Source organism: Lathyrus oleraceus, chromosome 4 (genome assembly GCF_024323335.1).
Source record: "Lathyrus oleraceus cultivar Zhongwan6 chromosome 4, CAAS_Psat_ZW6_1.0, whole genome shotgun sequence".
NCBI classification, from domain to species: domain Eukaryota; kingdom Viridiplantae; phylum Streptophyta; class Magnoliopsida; order Fabales; family Fabaceae; genus Lathyrus; species Lathyrus oleraceus.
The window spans coordinates 354,239,309-354,262,389 of NC_066582.1; the positions used below are offsets into that span (position 1 = coordinate 354,239,309).

At 40.6% G+C, this 23,081-nt stretch overlaps 1 pseudogene; it reads right to left on the bottom strand.

Moving 5' to 3' along the window:
- Positions 1-256: 256 nt before the first annotated feature.
- The window catches only part of LOC127137401 (probable alkaline/neutral invertase B), a 122,448-nt pseudogene continuing 99,623 nt past the window's right edge, over positions 257-23,081 (bottom strand).

Here is a 23,081-nt window from a genome sequence, read left to right on the forward strand (position 1 = left end):
AATCGGGATGTGCATGGCTTATGTTCTGAGTTATCATCCGTTAACGTCAACAGTAATCTTAAAGATTCATATTTCACTCAGGATTCAGACAAGTTACTTTTTTCTCCTAACTCAATCAATTCCTCTCTAGGGAAGCATTTTCCTCAAGATAGTGAATATTGTAAAGATCATTCAACCACACCAGCTTTTGGGGAAGATATAATTGTGGATGATATGCTAAATAAAGACTTTGATCAACAATAGTTCTGCAAAGGCACTAACAATTTAGCATCCGGGCATCATTCACCTCATTATCTTCAGAATCCAAACCAATCAAACCATGAACTGAAGCATCAAAATCAAATTTGTAACCAGAATCATTTAAGGAAACAAGGTTGCTTCAGACATCGGAGAAAACAACATTATATCTAACATTTTGTCTTTGGAACTAGATGCATGGGGAGATTCACTAGTTAAGTTGTTGGATGAAACTGATATAGCCTTCAAAGCACCTACTTTGCGGAAAATCCAAGACAAGAATCAGTCCATGTTTTCCTTTGCCAGACAAGATGATTCCTTGAATAAGACATCTGTTTTGCAGCAATCTGGGATCCCAAACAATTGCCTACATACTTGGCCGCAGCCGAGTAGCAAAATCGCCATGCTGCATCAGTTGCACTTGCTCAGATAGCTGAATGATGCTCCAAGGTCATGGTAAAGAAATTTTGAGCAAGCGGTGGCTATGGTATGGAACTCGTTTCCCGATCAACATCCCCGTGTGAAGTGGGCAGCCATTAATGCAATTGGACAACTGTCTACTGATTTGGGTCCTGATTTGTAAGTTCAATATCATCCAGGAGTGTTGCCAGCCCTAGCTGCCGCCATGGGTGATTTTCAGCGCCCTCATGTATAGGCTCATGCTGCCTCAGCAGTACTCAACTTCAGTGAGAATTGTACACCTGATATTTTAACGCCATACTTGGATGGAATAGTTAGCAAATTACTTGTACTTCTTCAGAATGGTAAACAAATGATTTGCCTTCTCATAATGGTTTTGAACATGTCCATGTTGCACTACCCGCTCCATTGCTTGCTGAAGTAGTAGACAGGATGCCCATTTTGTATCAATTTTACACACACTCCTTTTCTTCAAGTGTGTTGAGAAATTTCGTTGCAGTAAAAAAATCACAATAACTCAGTAAGGCAGTAAAAGTTCACAAGGAACAAAAATGAAACATTTTCACAGCGTACATGTTACCTTTTTTCAGAATAGGCACCAAAACAGGGTAGACAAACTGACGGCACCAAAAGCACTTCCAAGTCCGACATCCTTTTGATCTCAGCTGCCAATTCAAAACCCTAGCAGTGGGACTATAAGAGGATCCGTTACTGTTCACTAGAGGAGGAGAGCTGAAAAAACCCTAATTGTGAAGAGAACATTGACGGCTACCATTCAAAACGACAACAAAGGAGAGGAGAAAGAGATTTTCGAAATATCTCTCTCTGCAACAGTGTTCACACAGAAAAATAACCCTCAATACTCCACGCTTCAGCTGTAAAAAACCACTAATCCCTTAAGCTCTCCTCCGCCACCCTTGTTGCAACCATAAAGGTTACAACCGGAACCGTCATATCACAACTCGACGTTCTTCCGGCAACAACATCAGCATTCAACTCAGTTCCGTTACCGAGTTCCGTTACCGGCAGCAACAACAACGCAAAGCGGTGGCAACCTTGGTATTTCGGTAACTCATGCTCGAACTCTCCTTTTTTCCGTGTGTTGTTTTCATGTGCATCATTTGATTTTTTTTCTTTTACGTTAAATCTTCGTTTCATATACTGCTGCTACTGTTACTGTTATTGCTACTGTTATGTTTGTTATTTAATTATATTCAGCGTCTGTTTATTATATTTATAGTAATGCAGGCAATATTTGAATAATAAAATAGTTCTAGCCCAGTGGTAGAAATGTTGTTTGTTAAACCTTAGGTTGGGGGTTCAATCCTTGGTTTTCAGCTTTTTTTCATTTTAACATACTTTCTATTTTTTTTAAAACACTTGTTGATTTTAATGTTAAACATTGATTTTTAATTTATGGATTTGACAATTTTCTTGTTATTTATCCATGATTATTTTTATCGATATATTGATAGTATTTCGCCGCGTTTCGATTAATCGCATATGACATTTCAATTGTTGTCAATATGTGCAAACCGGCTTTGAGCACATTATTTAGGTTTTGTGTGTCCCTCAATTTCCATCCGTGCAAATCCCGATTTTACCCTTTTTTTTCGATTTAATTTTTAAGTGTGTTGTAAATATAACTTGTTGTGTTATTTTCTTCACATGGCTTACTCTTGGGCCTCCTTACAATGAGCCGGTTCCTTTGCACTTACACTCATACATTGCATTATTTATTGTTTGGACCCGATTTAATTATTCCAATACTTTGAATCCCCATTCATAACAAATGTATCCCTCTCCCATGAAATGTATAATATTCTTTCATTCTTCATTCATCTGTTAATACAAGAATTAAATGAACATTCGATAACCATTTCAAAACAAGACCAAAACCTCGATCCAACGTCGAGTAATCATTTTTTTCAAAACCTAACAGAACCAGCACGTGTTCATCCACCCTTTTGTAAGTCGATTGCTTTATGCATCGCCATCAACCTTGTAAGTCGATTGCTTTATGCATCGCCATCAACCTTGTAAGTCGATTGCTTCATGCATCGCCATCTACCCTTATCCCTAACACTTCTCCTCGCTCCATTCGTCGATTCTTGTTCCGATTAGGTAGCACCCATTAGATAGAACCCTTTGTATGATAACATAGGTAGGATTCCCATATCCTTTTGTATGATAACATAGTTAGAATCCCCATTTCCTTTGCATGCTAACATTAGGTAGATATTCCCATTCGTAAATCCTAACATTTAAGTACATATTGCATGACAACACTAGGGCAGAGCTTCCCCCACTTCTAGACCTTTCCGAGCGTCTCCGATCCTGTGGCATGTAGTCCGTCCTATTGCAAAGAGGTAACTGCCTAAGACTCGATTCAGCGAGCTGCGACACCTACTGCTAGGACGTGAACACATCGCCCACTCTCTTCTGACACAACTGGTGTCCTCCTTTGTAAGTCCATGTTCAGATGGCAACCCCTATGAAGGGGAACTACATCGCCCTGATCCTTGTTCCAGACGAGGTATGTAGGCAGGTGGTCGTGCGAGACCACTCCGGGCACCTTTCTTTTTCTTTTTGTGCGTGTTTCGGTTCGGATGCTGATGTAAGTCCAGTGATTGGCAGTCGGGCTCCACGTTTGCCCTTTTGTGTGTGTTTCGGTTCAGATGCTGATGTAAGTCCAGTGATTGGCAGTCAGGCTCCACGTTTGCCCTTTTGTGTGTTTTTTGGTTCGGATGCTGATGTAAGTCCAGTGATTGGCAGTCGGGCTCCATGTTTGCCACCTTTTTGTGTGTAGGTGCCATGTTCAGATGGCAATCCCTATGTAGCCGAACTACGGCAACTCTGATTCTCATGTTCAGATGAGATACGTAGGCACAAGATGCGACGTCTTGTCGAGTTTGACTAACGACTAACAACTAATCCTTGTTTGCCTTCGCCCTCGTTGCGATCCTTTCTCTCGCCCTCGTTGCGATCGAGACCTTCCCTTTCTCTTGCCCTTAGTTGCAATCGAGACCTTTGTTCCCGTAGTTAGCTGAACTACGTTTTGCTCTGATTCTCATTCCCGATGAGATACGTAGGCATAAGACGCGACGTCTTAGCGAGCACACATCCCTTTCACCCATAGGTAGCCGAGCTACGAAGACTCTGATTCTCATTCCAGATGAGATACGTATGCAGTGGATGCGACATCCGTGCGAGTCATTTTCTTTGACCCTTTCTTTTAGTAAATAGTACATTAGATAAACTCACACCCTTTAGACAAGAAACAACAAGAGTGGATCCCGTAGAGTACTACGGATGCGTAGGGGTGCTAATACCTTCCCTTCGCATAATCGACTCCCGAACCCAAGATTTGGTTGCGAGACCTTGTCTTTTCCTTTCCTTTCTCCAGGTTTACTTCGAGCGTTTCCTTTCCCTCCTTTGGGATAAATAACGCACGGTGGCGACTCTTCTGTCATTTCTTTCTCGCCGGTTTTTTTTTTCGCACCTTCTGTATTTTTCAGGCTGCGACACCTTGGAATAAGCAATCACATAAACATAAACCCAAGCATTCATCACACAAGTCTCTTAAGAGATCTTCAATGCATCTTGTCTCTTCCACTTTGGATGAACATTACAATGGTTCCTCAACTTTGAATGAAGGTGGAATCCCTAGCACAAGAACACACACATCAAAGAGTTTTATGAAACAAATCAAGAATGGACAAGAGTGAGTTTAGAGGTTGGTCCTTTTAATGTTCATCCTTAAGCTTTAAGCATTCTAAAGGCAGGAGGCCTAGTTGCTCTTTGACATTTATAGCACTCTAGAGGCTCAATGCCTAGTTGCTCTTCCAATTCCATTTTTGCTTGGGTAAGGTCCTAAAATCTAAGTCCATTTTGTCCAATTCTTTGCGTTTGGTTCTCAACAATCAAAACAAAACACAAGCACAATAATATATACACATTTATGTGCTCAAGTGAGCAAAAGGCAAATGCATTAACATAAACATGTGCTCAAATGAGCAAAGGGAAAAAGCAAATGAATAATATGTGCAAGAATGTAAATTGCATAAAAGTAAAGTGCATTAAATAAATGTTAATTGTTAGTAGTTAATAGTTAGTGTGCTATTAGGCAAATTTAGCGCTATGTTAAGCAATCATAATTGGACTTATATAGAAGTCACAACTATCTGAGGCCGGTCAATAATAATGTGGGCAACAACATAAGTTAGATGTCTTGGTTAGTGAACCAAGTTCCAACAACTTGCCATGCCCAAAAGAGGAAGAGAATTGATCTTGTATTGGTTTAAGCCTTTTGCATGATTTAGGAAACAACTTATCCTTAATGCAAAGCCATTCACTTGATCTATTGATCAAGATGAATTAGATTTGGGTTAAGGAAGATTAAGTCTCCCTAATCAATGCTAACTTATCAACCTTCAACTCATTGATCAAAAAGAAAAAGAAAAAAAAAGAAGAAGAAGGAGATGAATAATGGAAATAAAAATGGAAAAAATACAAATGCATTAAATGAAGTACAGTGTACCAATCATCATATGTTGACCAATAACATTGAAAGTCAAAGTCAAACAATCAAAAATAGAAGTGGGATGAAGATTGGAAGTCAAGAAATGAACAAAATATTTTTTGCATTTTTAAATATTTAAAATTAAACTTGAATTAAAAATAAAAGAAAGGTCAAACTTCAAAATTACTTCAAATCAACCTTGAAAGGTCCAAGTAATTTATCCCAAGTTCAACAAGGTCAAACAAAGTTTGACAAAAAATTTCAGCATTTTTAAAAGTCAGAAACTATTTTTAATCAATTAAAAATGAATAAAAATAACCTAATTGAACTAAAATCTCAAATAAATCTCAAATCAATTAAAAAATTGATGAGAATATTTTTCATAGATTCATCATCATTCAAATAGGTTAGGAAAATATTTTTGTATTTTTTGAATATCAAAAACTATTTAAAATGAATTAAAAACAACCAGAAAAGAGAAAATTCAAAAAAAATATCAAATGACAAAATAAAAAAAATTAAAAATCAGAATCAGACACTAGAATTTATTTGGAGACTAATGCAATTGGTCCCATAATTTTTGGACCAATAATAAAAGAGATATGAATTTTTGAAATAAAAGGAAATAAAGAAAATAAAATCAGAAAATAAAAAATGTGGAAAATCAGGAAGCGTTGGATCACGTTCATTAATTGACGTGGCCAATCGGATGGTCCTAAAGCGCGCGCTCATGGTGAGTCTAGGTCAATGCAACCACACGCTGATTAAACAAAAGTCATAACATCTAAAGGTTGGGATTGAATCTGGAAATGAGATCCAACGATCCAAATTCAAACTAGCAATGGACGGCCACCGGAGCCACCTTCTTCTCTGGTGAGCTTCCAAATTCCGGCCAGATTTGCAGGTTTTCAAACCTTCACCATTTTGCACGATCCTTATACCAAAATGAAGCTCGGGTGATGTACATCACCCCTGTAACCTTGAATCACACTCAAGATTCCTATAGGTTGAGAAATCTAAGGTGGAAGATTTAGGTATGAAAAATGCAGATCAAAGAAAAACAAAATTGAAGCTACCACTAGCTTGCCTCTCAAGTCAGGACTTCAAAAAACACATTGGCCAGAGAAATGGATCAATATATGATGAGTGTCGAAGAAAATACCAGATGGAGAACAAACGTGAATTCTGGAGATTTGAGCTCGATTCCTTGCTTGCTTTGCCAAAATAGAAGATCAATGAGCTGAAGGATGAAGGTTTAGAAGCTCTAGATCCAAGGATTCAACCAGATGTAGTTGAATTTTGGATCTGAAAATTTTGAAGAAAAGTGAAATAGCTTCTTTGGTAATGGTTATGGATTCAGTTGTGCAGCATCTTAGGCGCCATTAGGTTGAGAATTGAATGAAGAGGAGCATGTATTTATAGCTGAGCTTGAAGCAATGCAAGGCAATACTCGTGTGCATGAGAATTGGGTCCTCCATGCATGGGCCTGTACAGGCGCATGTGAGGCCCAAAAGCTGATGCAAATGAATGCTGAACACAAACCAAGTTGAATTGGACGTGTAATTTGAATGGCATTTGCTTGTGTATCAAGATTTCATGGGAATTCCATATTTGGACCTAAATGTTCCCTTCTTCGAAAGTCCCATTTACAAAATCCAAACATAGGCATGTGAGTAATGGTTGGAAAGATTTTGATGTAAGGAACAATTCTTATGTTGGGCAAAAATCCATTTGAAGTGTGGAAATTGGTGAAATTGGAGTTTAAAGTGCAAGGTGCAAAACATGCAAAGGCAATGTTTCTAAATTTGGCCAATGTTCAAGCCCTTCTGTTTCTATGCTGCAAGCCTCAAATGAAAAAACCTCTAACATAAAAGTTGTAGATATTTTCAAGACAATCAAAATGGACTTTAATTTTGCATCATTTGGAATTTGGCTGAAAAAGTTATGGGCACTTGAAGTTGGACTTTTTTTGCCTTTTAATGCATTTGGCCCAAAATGACCTATAATGTCTTGCATTATCACATGTATTTCCTTTGAAATTTTAAAATTTTGTTAAACATAACATTTGAAGTAGACATCTTAAGCTTTCCAATTCATTTGATCCCATCTCAAAATCATAAAAAATGAATGAGTTATGTTCTTGGGAAGTTGCCCTAAAATTAGGGTTTCAGTCAAAATGACCTATAATGTATTGGAATGGGAGATGACCTTCCAAGCTTCAAATCAATTTTTGATGAACATGAAAGTTGTTCATATTGTCTTTAAGAACATATTTGCTTTTGGAACCATCTCCATTTGAATAACACATGAAAAGTTAGGTCTCAGTGCATTTCAAAATAGTTAGATGAATTGACTGATCAACTTCTCAAGGCCATGACTCATATCTTGATGAATTCATGATTGAGGACACTCAAATAAGTTCAAATATGCATGAAAAGATTAATTGAATAACTTACCTTGATTGCATTTGATCATGGGCTGAGGTTGCTTCATGAGCAAGGCATTGTGGTGCACAGATGAATTAGGGTTTCCTTGAGGCACAAACCTTAAACCCTTTGACTTGCTTTGATCAAAATGATGAATTGAGATGCTAGGGAGGCATATTTGATGGATGAGAACTTTGGGAACCATTACCATGCTTGCTTTCATCTCCTCTTGGCATATCTTTGTACCAATGATCTCCTTGAAGCCTTTGACCTTGTGATTACTCAAGCTACAAACAAAAGATGTTAGCGACATATTTTTGTGCTTTTAGTTAGTAAACAAAATAACAAAATAAATGATATACAATTCAAGCATGCTTGGTGATCTCAAACGACTCACAAGAGGTCCCGTCCAAAGGCAAAGGGAACCAAGATGCTAATGAACCTTGAGGCAATGCAAGTGCAATGTTATGATGCCATGAGGGATCTTAGGGACACAATTGGGGTCTTACATGTGCCCCTATTTAAGGTCATTCTAGTCGGAGAAGTGAAGGTTAAAATCTTCGTCTCGATGGGGTAGAATGGGCTTAAATAATAACAAAGAGACGAATTTTTGTCCCAAGAGACCTCATGATCCAGATGTATGCATGCAAATGGTAAAACTCTGTGGGGATAGGCGTCCACAAAAGAAAAAGAAATTCGGAGAAACTAAAAATCCAAAGGAGTAATACACTCACTAGAGAGACAGAGACTCTGGGGAGTAAAGCGTGAAAATGCGTGAGCAGGTCACGACTTAAGACTTGCTGAGAGAGACAGAGAGAATCCATGAAATAAATCAATGGAAGGACTCGAGCTGACTCAAAGATGCATGTATTGGGGAATAGGCCAATACATCCAAAAAATTATCCGCGATGGATACTTCGGATAAAAAATCCGGACTGAGGTGGGGATGTCCACTAAGGACTCAACTGAGGAAGATCCCAACAGAAATCTCCCGGGGAAGCAACGGGATGAGGTATTACCGGTTACTGGGTAATAAGCTCAAAAAGACGTGTGATCTGAACACCGGTATGAGGGTGAGAGAACAACATACCCCGGAAGAATGAATATCTAAGACCGGTATAAGGGTGAGAGATATCAATCAACCAAACCATCTGAGGAAGACCTAAAAAGGTATATTTCGACTCAGGGAAATCTGACTCCACAGGTGACAAAAAGTCATAATAGGGAGCAGAAGGAAGGAACACCAGGGATGCCGGTTACTGGGCATATAATAGGTGACCAACCAAAGCCTGAATTGGGGAATATTCCCAAAACACTCATCATCTGAAAAGAGGGCAAAAAGCAAACTCGATTATGGGATGGACATTCGATTCCAAAACAGGGATACGAATCTTACTCAATTGGGGAAGAGCAAAAGGCTTCGACCAAAGAGTGCATGAGATATATTATCTATTACTGTCAGAACGTAGATAATATACTCGCATGGAAGATTATCCACAACCGGTTACTGCGTTAATAAAGGATAGATCGACCGAGAGAGAAGGGCATCGGGATACCGAAACTAGGTACATAATGATGACCAATCAAGGGGAGCAACAAACATTACCGACAATCGGTATATGAAAGATGGCTTGCTAGGGATAAACTACCTAATCAGAGCAATTATCCAAAAAGAAGGGAATATCAACACCGAATATTGGATAATGGTAACCGTCAAGGAGGGGATTACATCTACAGGATACTGGGTAGAAAACCACGGAAGAGTAACCGTCATCGATTAGGATGAACAAAAAGGTTAACTCTGCAAAGGGGAGAAAATAGGGTTTACAACTACCGGTATAAGGGTAGAAAGCCACAGACTCCGCCGAGGATAAGATGAATAATTACATATTATTGAGCAATTATTCATTTATACCACGGGGAAACACAGGAAACAGTCACAACAAGGCCAATTTAGGATCAAACCAAAGAGGCAGACTAAATCAAGACTCGTCCTAGAGAGGATATAACTCAATAGGGAAACCCATCCCAATATATGTGTTAGGAGGAAGCAAAAACAACCGTCGTCCACGAGGATATAACTCAGTGGGGAATGCGGAAGGAAAGATGAATACTTTCTGCTTAATGGGCTGACTCGATATTGAGGGATCAGACGCCGACATCTGCTTGTGGAATGTACTACCAACTAGCAGTGAATAAGAAACAAAGATATATGGCCAAGAATGCAATATGAATATCCGAATGTTTGAAAGTTATATGCACACATGCGTGGTTTATGTATGATGAATGCTAACAAACAGACATTTCTAACACAAACAGCTTCAAAGAAATAAGCACACAAACATCCGGTACTACATCTCAAGAGAGAAAGCCAGATTCCACGGAGAGTATCCAATGTGACGAGGGCAAGAGAAACCAAGAAGCAACAAAATCACTGCAGGGGACGAATCATTAATCATTCCAGCTGGGGACAGGAGCTTATTGCACAGATAAAAATCCGCCACATAAGCAATTCTACTAGGAAATCTATCCTAGGGATAAAGGGATTCTGGGGATCAACCACCAAGTACCGTACCCACCAAGGAGATCACATCTGCTGAGGAGGAAAGGTCGCTACTCCGCTGAAGGGGAGAGTGGTGAATACCTCAACAAGCATTCCACTCAGTAGGATAAACCACAAAAGGCTCCGGAGGAAGAAGATACAGTCATGCCGGGAATATGAACAAATGTCTTACCCTGTTAGAGATTCTACCATCTTTGGGAGAGCACTGAGGATCTCCTAAGTATCTTTTCGTCGTTGTGAATGTTCACTTTGTTTAAAAAACAAGTTATGAAAAATTCGTTTCTTCAAAACAATGATATTTTCTCAATTAAAACATGCAAAACATTTATCGAATAGAAACAAATAAGAGTGCAAATAATTGGATAAAAGGCTCAAATTTATTTGATGGAATGGTAGTCTGCAAATGGCAAGACTCCATAGATCTTTACAAATTTGAAATTGGTGATATATATTGGAAAAGGGCTACATTGAACATAATGACCATTTCTCCACCAATTCTGAATCCGATGTATTTGAAGCTTCGGTTGATGACGAATGAGCAAGAATCTCTGACGGATGACAGTTGTATAACAAAGACTTGTCAGGATGCAGTTACTTGCCAAATCCCTAATTTTTCCTAGATTGCCCCAGGGTGAGGTACTCAATCTAGCGGGATACATATATTCATTTTTTTTAGGTCTCTAACTTTTTCCTGGACCGCCCTTTCGGGTTTTCAATCCATCGAGACGCTCATTTTTGCCTAAGCCGCCCTTTCGGGTTTTCAATCCATCGAGACGCTCATTTTTGCCTAAGCCGCCCTTTTGGGTTTTCAACTTAGCGAGCTATTCTGTTTTTATTTTAGGCGAAGTATTTCTTGACTGCATCTGAATTCACAGGATGAGTGAAATCCTCCCCATCCATAGTTGTAAGTATCAAAGCACCACCTGAAAATGCTCTCTTAACAACATATGGACCTTCATAGTTTGGAGTCCACTTGCCCCTGGAATCGGGCGCGAAAAACAAGACTTTCTTGAGCACAAGGTCACCTTCTTGGAACACACGAGGCTTGACCTTCTTATCAAAGGCTTTCTTCATTCTTTGTTGATATAACTGACCATGGCACATGGCAGTCAATCTCTTCTTTTCTATCAAGTTCAGCTGGTCATAACGACTCTGAACCCATTCAGCATCAGTCAACTTGGCCTCCATCAAGACTCTCATTGATGGGATCTCCACCTCTACTGGGAGTACAACCTCCATGCCATAAACAAGAGAGAAAGGGGTTGCCCCTGTTGAAGTGCGGAAAGATGTGCGATATCCATGTAAAGCAAATGGCAACATCTCATGCCAATCCTTATACGTGACAACCATATTCTGGATAATCTTCTTGATATTCTTATTAGCAGCCTCAACAACCCCATTCATCTAGGTCTGTAAGGAGAAGAATTATGATGCGCGATCTTGAACTCATTACACATCTCTTTCATCATTTTGTTGTTCAAGTTAGATCCTTTATCAATAATGATCTTATCTGGCACACCATAACGGCATATGAGTTGATTCTTGATAAACTTCACGACCACCTGCCTGGTCACATTTGCATACGATGCCGCTTCAACCCACATGGTGAAGTAATTAATTGCTACAAGAAGAAATCTGTGTCCGTTGGACGCTTTCGGTTCTATCATGCCAATCATGTCAATTCCCCACATTGAGAAAGGCCAAGGTGATGAGATCACATTCAAAAGTGTCGGGGGAATATGAATCTTATCCCCATAAATCTGACACTTATGGCATTTCTTCACATATTTGCTGCAGTTAGACTCCATTGTCAGCCAATAGTAGCCTGTTCTGAACATCTTTCTAGCCATGGCATGTCCATTGGAATGAGTACCAAATGAACCCTCGTGGACCTCAGTCATCAACAGGTCTACTTCGTGTCTATCCACGCATCTGAGCAGCACCATGTCAAAATTTATCTTATAAAGCACATTGCCATTGAGGTAAAAACATCCTGATAATCTCCTCAAAGTTTTCCTATCTTTCACAGATGCCCTAGGCGGGTAAACCTGGTTCTGAAGGAAGCACTTGATGTCATAATACCATGGCTTATCATCTTTTACCTCTTCTACTACGAATACATGAGCTGGTATGTCCAGGCGTATCACGGTGATATTGGGAACTTCATTCCAAAGTTTAACCACAATCATCGAAGCAAGTGTAGCAAGAGCGTCTGCCATCTGATTCTCATCTCGAGGAATATGATGGAAGTCAACCTCAGTAAAGAACGTTGAAATCCTCCTCGCATAATCCCTATATGGAATGAGACCAGGCTGATTCGTTTCCCATTCACCCTTAATCTGATTAACAACGAGGGTCGAATCACCATAAACATCAAGATGCTTGATCCTTAGATCAATGCATTCCTCCAATTCCATAATACAAGCTTCATACTCAGCCATATTATTCGTGCATTTAAAAGTTAGCCTTGCTGTAAAAGGAATATGTGTGCCCTGAGGAGTAATAATCATTGCCCCAATACCATTTCCATACTGATTTACAACGCCATCAAACACCATACTCCATCTGGAACCAGGCTCTGGCCCTTCATCGAGTGTAGGCTCATCGCAATCTTTTATTTTCAAATACAGAATCTCCTCATCCGGAAAATCATACTGAACTGATTGATAATCCTCGATCGGCTGATGTGCCAAGTGGTTAGCCAAGATACTACTTTTAATAGCCTTCTGAGCTCGATACTCAATGTCGTACTCAGATAACAACATCTGCCAACGGAAAATCCTCCCTGTTAAAGCAGGCTTCTCGAAGATGCACTTGATTGGATCCATTCTGGATATCAACCAAGTCGTATGATTTATCATATACTGGCGTAAGCGCTTAGCAGCCCAAGCCAAATCACAGCATGTCTTCTCAAGCAATGAGTATCGAGACTCACAATCAATGAACTTCTTGCTCAGGTAGTAAATAACATATTCTTTCTTCCCTGACTCGTCTTGTTGACCAAGGACACAACCCATTGAGTCTTCCAGAACAGTCAGATACATGATCAAAGGTCTACCTTCCACGGGCGGAGACAGGATCAGAGGTTCAGACAAATACTCTTTAATACTGTCGAAAGCTTTTTGGCAATCCACGGTCCAATCATGGGACTGATCTTTCCGGAGGAGCTTGAATATCGGCGCACATGTGGCAGTCATGTGGGATATGAATATAATTCAAGCGGCCAAGAAAACCTCGGACTTGCTTCTCAGTTTTGGGCGCAGGCATCTCTTGTATTGCTTTGACCTTTGCAGGATCAACCTCAATACCTCTTTCACTGACAATAAAGCCCAATAACTTGCCGGAACAGACTCCAAATGTACACTTGTTGGGATTTAGATGAAGCTTGTACTTCCTCAAACACTGAAAAAGCTTCAACAAGTGCTTTACATGTTCAACTTCCGTTCTTGACTTGGCGATCATATCATCAACATATACCTCGATCTCCTTGTGCATCATATCATGAAACAAGGTGGTCAAGTCTCTATAGTCCACACACATTCGGACTTTTCCGTCCTTCTTAGGCACGGGCACAATATTGGCCACCCATTGAGGATATGTAGAAGTCACCAGAAACCCGCATCAATTTGCTTATGTACTTCCTCTTTGATCTTTACTGCCATATCAGGATGAGTTCTTCTGAGCTTCTGCTTCACAGACACGCACTCATGATTCAAGGGTAAGAAATGTTGCATATTGTCTGTATCTAGACCAGGCATGTCTTCATATGACCAGGTGAAGACATCATACTTATTCTCGTAGCAATTCGATCAACCCCTTCTTAACAGACTCTTCCAGGAGTGCCCCAATCTTCACCTCTCGCACACAATCTTCAGACCCCAAGTTGACTTTTTCCAGATTCTCAAGATGCGGCTGAATGATCTTCTCTTCATGCTCAAGTAAACGGGTAATCTCGTCAGGAAGCTCTTCAACATCATCTTCTTGTGCCTCAAATACAGGGAATTCAAAGTTGGGAGATGGTGTTGGGTCATTATGTTCAATAGGTTTGATCAACCTGCATAATGATTTTGGATATGAAAAGCTTTAGAATTCAAACAAGGCAATAATTATGCAGATGAAAAGATTGATTTTATTTTATTTTTAGGTTTAATGTGATCACCAATTTCATGCAAAAAGCAAAAAGGGAAAATAATTGGAAAAACAAACATTTAACATGAATCTATTGAATGAAAATATCATTGTGTTTATGCGCCAACAATGTCATCACTCTTCCTTTTGGCATGCGAGGAGGGTTTTTAAACACAATGAACATTACTTCGACTTATGGATAACTGTTGGAATATCCACAGCGACCCAATTATTGCAGATTCCCCCAGGGATGACGAAGTTGCCAGAATCCTCTTCGTCCTCTTCCAGAATGGCAGCAGCTTCCTCGCTCTGACTGGTGTGGATGAACCCTCCACTCTTGAATAGCCCTTGCGCGTTGAAAACCCCGGACGAATAACCTATGCCAGCCCGAGACTTGTTGTCTTCTAGCTCAATCATTTTCCCTAAACCAGCAGTTGCACCACACTCAATGGCCAACTTTGCATCTGTATAGGAAGAAAATGAAGGAGTTCTCTTCTCAATAGGCTCAGCAATAGATAAAGCTTGGAAAGGAGTTCCAACTTCATCCTCAGCATCTATGTATGAGAAGGAAGACAAGTGGCTAACCAGGAGAGCCTTTTCTCCCCCTACCACCACCAGTTTCTTATTCTTCACAAATTTCAGTTTCTGGTGTAGGGTGGATGTCACGGCGCCTGCCTCGTGAATCCATGGTGTGCCTAAGAGACAGCTATACGATGGGTGAATGTCCATAAACTGGAAGGTAATCTGGATTTCACTCGGTCCGATTTTCACTGGGAGATCAACTTCCCCAATCATAGTTTTGCGAGACCCATCGAAAGCCTTCACAACTACTCCACTCTGCCTCATGGGAGGCCCTTGATATGACAGTTTCGAGAGAGTGGATTTTGGAAATACGTTTAATGATGACCCAGTGTCCACCAGCACATTGGACATGGCGTCGTCTTTGCAAGCCATAGATATATGTAATGCCAAGTTGTGGTCCCTTCCCTCCTCGGGGAGATCAGAGTCACAAAAACTCAAATTGTTACAAGCAGTAATGTTTGCAACAATGCTATCAAATTGCTCTATCATGACATCATGATCTACGTACGCCACATCCAAAACCTTCTATAGAGCCTCTCGATGCGGTTCTGAATTCAAAAGCAATGATAACACCGATATTTTGGATGGCGTTTGTAGGAACTGGTCTACAATATTGTACTCGCTTCTCTTGATGAGCTTCAGCATCTCATCACAATCTTCTTTTATATTGCCACTTGGGCCAACAAAAGTAGGATTTCCCAATGTAGAGGAGGGCTTAACAACAGGTGCCGAATTTAGAGTGCTCACAGCATTCCCAATCGGGCGTTCAACAAAATCAGTACTAGCTTGGGGCTTTGAGGGTGCTGAAAACACACGACCGTTGTGGGTCAAACCACTAACATCCGCAATGTTAACAACAGAGGAAGATGGCAAGGACACCTCTTTCCCACCTTCTACCGCGACTGCATTGTAGCGATATGGAATCGCCTTTTCAGAAGAGTATGGTATTGGTCCGGCTGGCTTGATGGTTAATGTAGGAGAAACCTTCTGCTTGCTACCATCATACTTGATGATAACAGGTTCGGGGATTCGGAATACTGGAGAAATTACGTTGACCTCATCAGCATCTTCGTCAACATTTCTGTTTTGAAGGATCTCAATAACTCCTTCATCCAACATTTCCTGAACATCTTTGCGCACTTGGCGACAACCTCTTTGATTGACAGAACAAACTCGGCATATATCGTGGTCATGCACATAATGACTATAATCACACAGCAAACAATGCATCTCGAGCAGCGATTGTCGAATATGACTGACATATTTGACTTTGTATTTGCCAGGGCAGCCCTGGACCATGATGACAGATTTCCCATGCTCGGGCAATGGGTTCTTCTTCACATTATGACCTACGTCTTCGAAACACAGAATGCCACACCTCACAAGGTCTTGAACCTTGGTCTTCAAAGGGTAACAATTCTCCATGTCATGGCCGGGAGCACCAGAATGATAAACACAGTGTAATTCAGGCTTGTACCACCACTGGGGGTTAGCAGGTATAGCCGGTGGGTCTCGCGGAGTAATCAACTTCCTCTCTATCAAAGAGGGATATAATTTTGCATATGTCATTGGAATAGGATCGAAGGTGACCCTTTTCCTCTCGTAACTCGTGCTGGTTTGATTACAGTTTCGAGGCTGGTAGGCCTGCTGCTGCGGACGGTGTTGTTGTTGTTGATCTTGCGGATGTGGTTGCTGATTATTATGATGTTGCTGGTACTGTTGATTGTCTCTGAAAACCGGTGCTATATGAGCCACCTGGTGCTGGTTACCGGCGGGACGCACGGTCTTCCTCCTCACATAGGGTCTTCTTGGTTTCCCATGGGAGGTCACAACATGTGCCTCTCCATCTTTCTTCTTTGCAAACATCCCATAACGTTTGGCAGAAGAGCCTTCTTCTCTGGTCAGACGTCCTTCTCTAACCCCTTCTTCTAGACGCATCCCCATATTCACCATCTCGGTGAAGTCAGAAGGAGCGCTAGCAATCATCCGCTCATAATAAAAAGAACATAAGGTCTTCAAAAAGATCTTAGTCATCTCTTTCTCTTCTAGCGGAGGCACGATATATGCTGCTAACTCTCGCCACCTCTGGGCGTACTCTTTGAACGTTTCCTTGTCCTTCTGGGACATGGCCCTCAATTGATCCCTATCAGGAGCCATATCCATATTGTACTTGTACTGCTTGACGAAGGCCTCGCCAAGATCGTTGAAGGATCGCATGTTCGCCATGTCTAGACCCATGTACCAACGCAGAGCGGCACCGGACAGACTATCCTGAAAGTAGTGGATGAGCAATTGGTCGTTGTCGGTCTGAGTCGACATCTTCCTGGCATACATGACCAGGTGGCTGAGAGGGCAGGTATTTCCCTTGTATTTTTCAAAGTCAGGGACCTTGAATTTCACTAGGATCTTCACATTAGGAACCAAGCAGAGTTCGGCAGCAGACTTGCCGAAAAGATCCTTTCCTCTGAGAGTTTTCAATTCCTTGCAAAGCTTAAGAAATTGATCTTTCATAGCGTCCAACTTCTCATAGATATCTGGGCCTCCAGACGGCTCAGAATGATAGATGGTGTCGTCTACTCTGGGCAGAGTATGCACGACAGGAGGAGGAACAACAAGGACCGGGCTAGATGCCGGTATAGAAGCAAAGATAGGACCAGGACCATCGGGCATGAAATTGGGAGGCATCCCCCACGGGAATCCGGCTGGCATGGCCGTTGGAGCAAAGTGTGCACTGGCTTCAGGCACAGTCGAGGAGACAATCTCATAGATGACTGTCCTCTGGGGAGGATTTGAAGGTGTCGGAGAAGACTGGCTCTGGGCAGCCAAGAATGATTCCATCAAGGCACTTAATCTGGCCACTTCCTCTTTCAGCTTGCGGTTCTCTTGTCCCAGATGATCCATCAGTCTTGAAATGTTGGCTCTGGTGTAGTACCGGTGAGTCAGCTTGTCTTCAAAATAAATGAAGAACACAAAGTTAGACCACAGGACAAGAAGCCGGGAACAAAACCTGCTTATGCACATGATGCATGCAATGCTCGTGCATATGATTTTTTCTTTTATTTTCAAAGGAACTTTAGGGTTCTATTTGCAAATTTTTGGAAATATTAAACATTTATCACATATGGAAATATCTCATCAAATAATATCGGGGAAAAGAAGTACATCATTGTCAATCGTATACAAGAGAAAAGGAAAATAGTCATCCTATGGATCCCTAGAAACAATCATCTAAAGCTCTGGACACGGGAAGATAGGATGCATGAAGCCTCTTCACCTCCCTCTCGTAGGCTGCCTCCATATCTGCATTCTCCTTGGCGAGTCGGTCGTACTTCCTCTTCCAAAACTTGGAAGACTGAGGAAGTAGACAGGTCCATGAATCATTAGGATCATCAATAACCTGATGTTCGAGGAACTCTATCAAAGCATCCTTCTCCTTAATCTGCTGAAGCAACTCCTCCCTTTCACGGATCAAAGCACGTGAACGGTCTTCGTCTCTCAACTCCTCTACTCCTTGATTAGGGAGGGTTGAAGGTCTAGCAATAACCAAAGGTGTAGGTCTTGGATACTCGTAAGGCATGAGATACTCATATGCTCTCTTCCTTGCCCAAGAGGTGTAAGGCTCTATAGCAACACAATTCTTAGGACCCAACTCCTTCCTTCCTTTCCTATGAATCTTGCGCCAAGCGCGGACCATTCTGCCCTTCAAGCCTTGGGGATCTTTACCCTCCTGAAAGAACACACCCTCTAACAGAATATTATTGGGTTTATCCTTTAGGGGGAACCCAAGCTGACGACGTGCCAAAACAGGGTTGTATTTAATCCCACCACATGTACCAAGAAGAGGTACATTGGAGAATTCACCACAAAAGTCGATAATCTGCACACCATCATACACACGATTGTACCAAGAGATATCGTCATTAGTGAGAGACATAAGTCTCGTGGACCACCGTAGACATCCTTTGTTCTCCTTGAAGGCGACCGTCTGCGGTAAGTGAGAAATAAACCACTTATACAACAGAGGCAAACAGCATACAATGGCACCACCACCCTTTGCATTTCTCATATGCAAAGAGAAATAGGTATCACCCAACATAGTCGGACCGGGATTAATAGTAGAGAAGATCCTAATAGCATTCACATCCACAAACTTGTCGATGTTGGGGAACAATACCAATTCATAAATGAGAAGTACAAATATGGCTTCAAAGGCATCTTCGCTCATGGCCTTCCCATACATAGTAGCTTGAGCAATGAGGAACTCAGAGGGGAGACCTTGAATTCCACCTTTGGTAGTCATATGACCACCAAACAAAGATTCATCTATGTGCAACATGTCTGCTATCTCTTGAGAAGTAGGAACACTCTCTAAGCCACTGAACGGCAACTGGTCTAGAATAGGTATACCCACAAGGTAGGCATACTCCTCAAGTGTAGGCAAAACCTGGAAATCCGGAAATGTGAACCAGCGGTACAAGGGATCGTAAAACTGCACCAATACACTCATCAACCCTTCGTTCACCTGAGTAGTCAGAAGAGAAAGAAGCTTCCCAAAACGAGCCTTAAAACCCAAAGGATCTAATACATAGGATGTCAGATTCCTTAACTCTTCAAATCTGGTTGTCGGAAACTGTACTTCTTTGTATTTCTTCTTTGTCTTTCCATGTCTGAAAATTTTGCAAATAAACCCCCTTAAGTTCCTTAAAATTTTTCTTCATTATTGATGATATGGATGCAAATGAGTGCATGAATGCATGAATGCAACAATCACACTCAAGGATCAAGCAAAGCACACCAAACAAAGGTCATGGGATGGATCATGTTATCCTTAATATCAACCATCCATTTTGGTGGATTATGGTTTTCACCTTATCAACACCCAAGTTCCATTGATATTACGGATACATGAACGGATCAACCATGAATCAAGAGTTTGTTGCAAGTCACGAGCATGGGGTCTCGGTTAAGAACCAACCAAAGGGAGTGTACTAGGGTTTAAACCTGCCAAACATGTTCTACAAGAGGTTCCCATAGTCATCATCCCATCTTTCGGATATTATCGGAGAAACGACTACTCGTATTCCAAAAATATTCTCAAGAGAGACTCTTATGAGTGTAGTATCGCGTAACAATCGTATCAAATCTTACATCTGAACGACTTTCGCATTACATCCTAAGAATAGGCCAAGATGGGCTTGGTAAACTAAGGTCCTTGGCTTCTAAGGTCTATATTGGAAAGAGTAATGTCTAACCTGTAAGAACAAAAATTGTTCTACAACAGATTTCAGGATTTTGTTGATAACAAAGGATGAAACCAAAAATGGCACTCCAACGAAAAATTTCTAAGTGTGCAGGATTCTCAACTAGAAGAAAGGAATTTGATTACGTCATCAGATACAGAATCCAATCAGATACAAATTATCAGAAGCATCTGAAGTAGAAACGCGCTCAAGAAGGTCTAACTCTGAGTAAAACAGCAGAATACCAGAAGCATCTATAGAAGAAGTGCGCTCTAGAAGTTATGACTCTAAACAATGGTATATCTGAATTCCAGAAGCTCTCAGCGTCATCTGAAGACATCATCAGAACTCTAAAAGATCAACATCAGAAGCTCTGGATCCACATAGCAAGATCTCAGATTAACAGAGTCACGTAGACTCTGATAATGGATTTCCTAATTCAGAAAGAGTAACGTAAACTTCAAATTTAAATGGAAAGAAACTATTACTGGAAAGAAGTTATTCAGGGAGACAAAGTGGTTTTGGCAAGAAACAACAGAAGTTATGCAATTAATTTCTATTCAAGACAAAATATCTACCATCAAAATTCAACGGTCCTTTCACCTCTATATAAAGGACAACAAACAACATTGAGAAAAACACCAATGCACATAAACTTTTTCTTCTCTCTCTCTCAATCTTTCACGAAGCTTTTGCTTAGAACGTGAAACATTCTTTTGTTCTTACTGTTGTAATATTTGCTTTATTCTAGAAGCACTCTAGATTACAAAGTCTTTCTATCTATTATTTTATTTCCTCAAGTGACTCTGCGCAGTCTGTATACTTGAGAGGACTAAGAGATCTATCTCTTAGACGTTGGTTGTAATAATCTTTCAAGATTAGTGGATTAAGTCCTTATTGAAGGCGAAATCACCTTGGCCGGGTGGAATGGAGTAGCTTTGTGTTATAAGTGAACCAGTATAAATTCCTTGTGTGGTCTTATTCTGAAAAAGCGGTTATTTTCCAAAATAATTCAAACCCCCTTTCTTGTTTTTCTCACCTTCAATTGGTATCAGAGCTTCGGCTCTGTTATTGATTTTCTAATCAAACACTTAACAGTGTAGAGAGATCCAGAACGAGAAAAACCATGGCCCACACAAATGAAAGAGACAGTTACAATGCTAAGCCTCCTGTCTTTGATGGAGAAAAATTCGACTACTGGAAGGATAGGATTAAGAGCTTCTTTCTAGGCTATGATGCTGATCTCTGGGACATTGTCAGAGATGAATACAAACCTCCTGTCACAGAGGATGGAGTTGAAATTCCCAGGAGTAAGATGTCAGATGATCAGAAGCGAGTTTTCAAAAGTCATCACAAGGCCAAAACCATACTTCTCAATGCTATATCTTACAACGAGTATGAAAAGATCACCAACAGAGAAATAGCCAAAGACATACTTGACTCTCTAAGGATGACTAATGAAGGAAACTCTCAGGTCAAAGAGACAAAGGCTCTGGTGCTTATCCAAAAATATGAAGCCTTCAAAATGGAGGATGACGAAGCCATAGAGGTAATGTACTCTAGATTCCAAACTCTTATTGCAGGTCTCAAAGTTCTAGATAAAGGGTACACAACTGCAGACCACGTCAAAAAGATAGTCAGAAGCTTGCCAAAGAAGTGGAGACCCATGGTCACTGCTCTGAAGCTGTCTAAGGATCTGAACAATATCAGTCTTGAAGAGCTTGTCAGTTCTCTCAGAAGCCATGAGATAGAACTAGAGGAAGACGAACCTCAGAAGAAGAACAAGTCTGTAGCATTAAAGTCCAGATCTGAAAGACGCAAATCTGACAGAACCAAAGCATTCCAGGCCGAGACAGAAGATGCAGATGACTCTGAACAAGAAGATTCAGATGAGGAAGAAGAATTGTCCCTCCTGACCAGAAGAGTTAAACAACTCTGGAAAAAGAGGAACAACAACTTCAGAAGACCAAGACCCAGAGGGGATCGATCAGAATCAACCTCAAAAGGTAAAACTAACAAAGATATTACTTGTTATGAATGTAAAGAAACAGGTCACTACAGGAATGAATGCCCCAAGCTAAAGAAAGACAGTTCCAGAAAAGAAAGTTTCAAGAAAAATACCTTCAGGACAAAGAAAGGATTAATGGCTACCTGGGATGATAGCGAATCTGACTCATCAGAATCTGACTCTGATGAACAGGCCAATGTGGCATTCATGGCTACCACATCCAGGAACAGTTCAGATGAAGAATCTGAAGAGGTATTTTCTGAACTCTCTCGATCTGATCTAGAATCATGCTTGTCAGAAACTCTTAGCTCATATCAGAAATTAAAACAAAAGTTTAAAGCAATAAAAGGCTGTCTTGAAGAAAAAATTGAAGAATGTGGCAAACTTGAGATGACAATTCTAAAACGAGAAGATGAAATCAGATCTTTAACATTACAAAGAGATGCTGCAAATAAAAATCGTTTAGAACTGGAAGAAGCGTTATCTCAAGCTCCACAGACTTCAAATACAATAATTTATAAATATGAAGAAGCCTTTCAAGAATTTCTGAAAAATGGGATAGGAAGGAGTGTTATGGCATCCATGATTTATGGAGTCAGTCAAAACAATAAAAAGGGAATTGGGTATGATCCTAAGGAAGATAAAACTTTTACTAGTGACCAACTCAAATCTCCATTTTCATATCACTACACATACACACAAGAACAAAAATTTGAAAATGCTAGAAAACCCAAAGTTATAAGAAACTCTGGGAAAACTAATCAGAAAGGACCCAAGAGACTCTGGGTACCAAAAGATAAGATTGTTTATGTTGTAGATATCCTATGCAGCAAAGTTCAAACACCAGTCATGGTACCTGGACTCTGGATGCTCGCGACACATGACGGGAAGAAAGTCTATGTTCCAAAGCCTGGAACTTAAAGACGCTGGATTCGTAGGCTTCGGAGGAGATCAG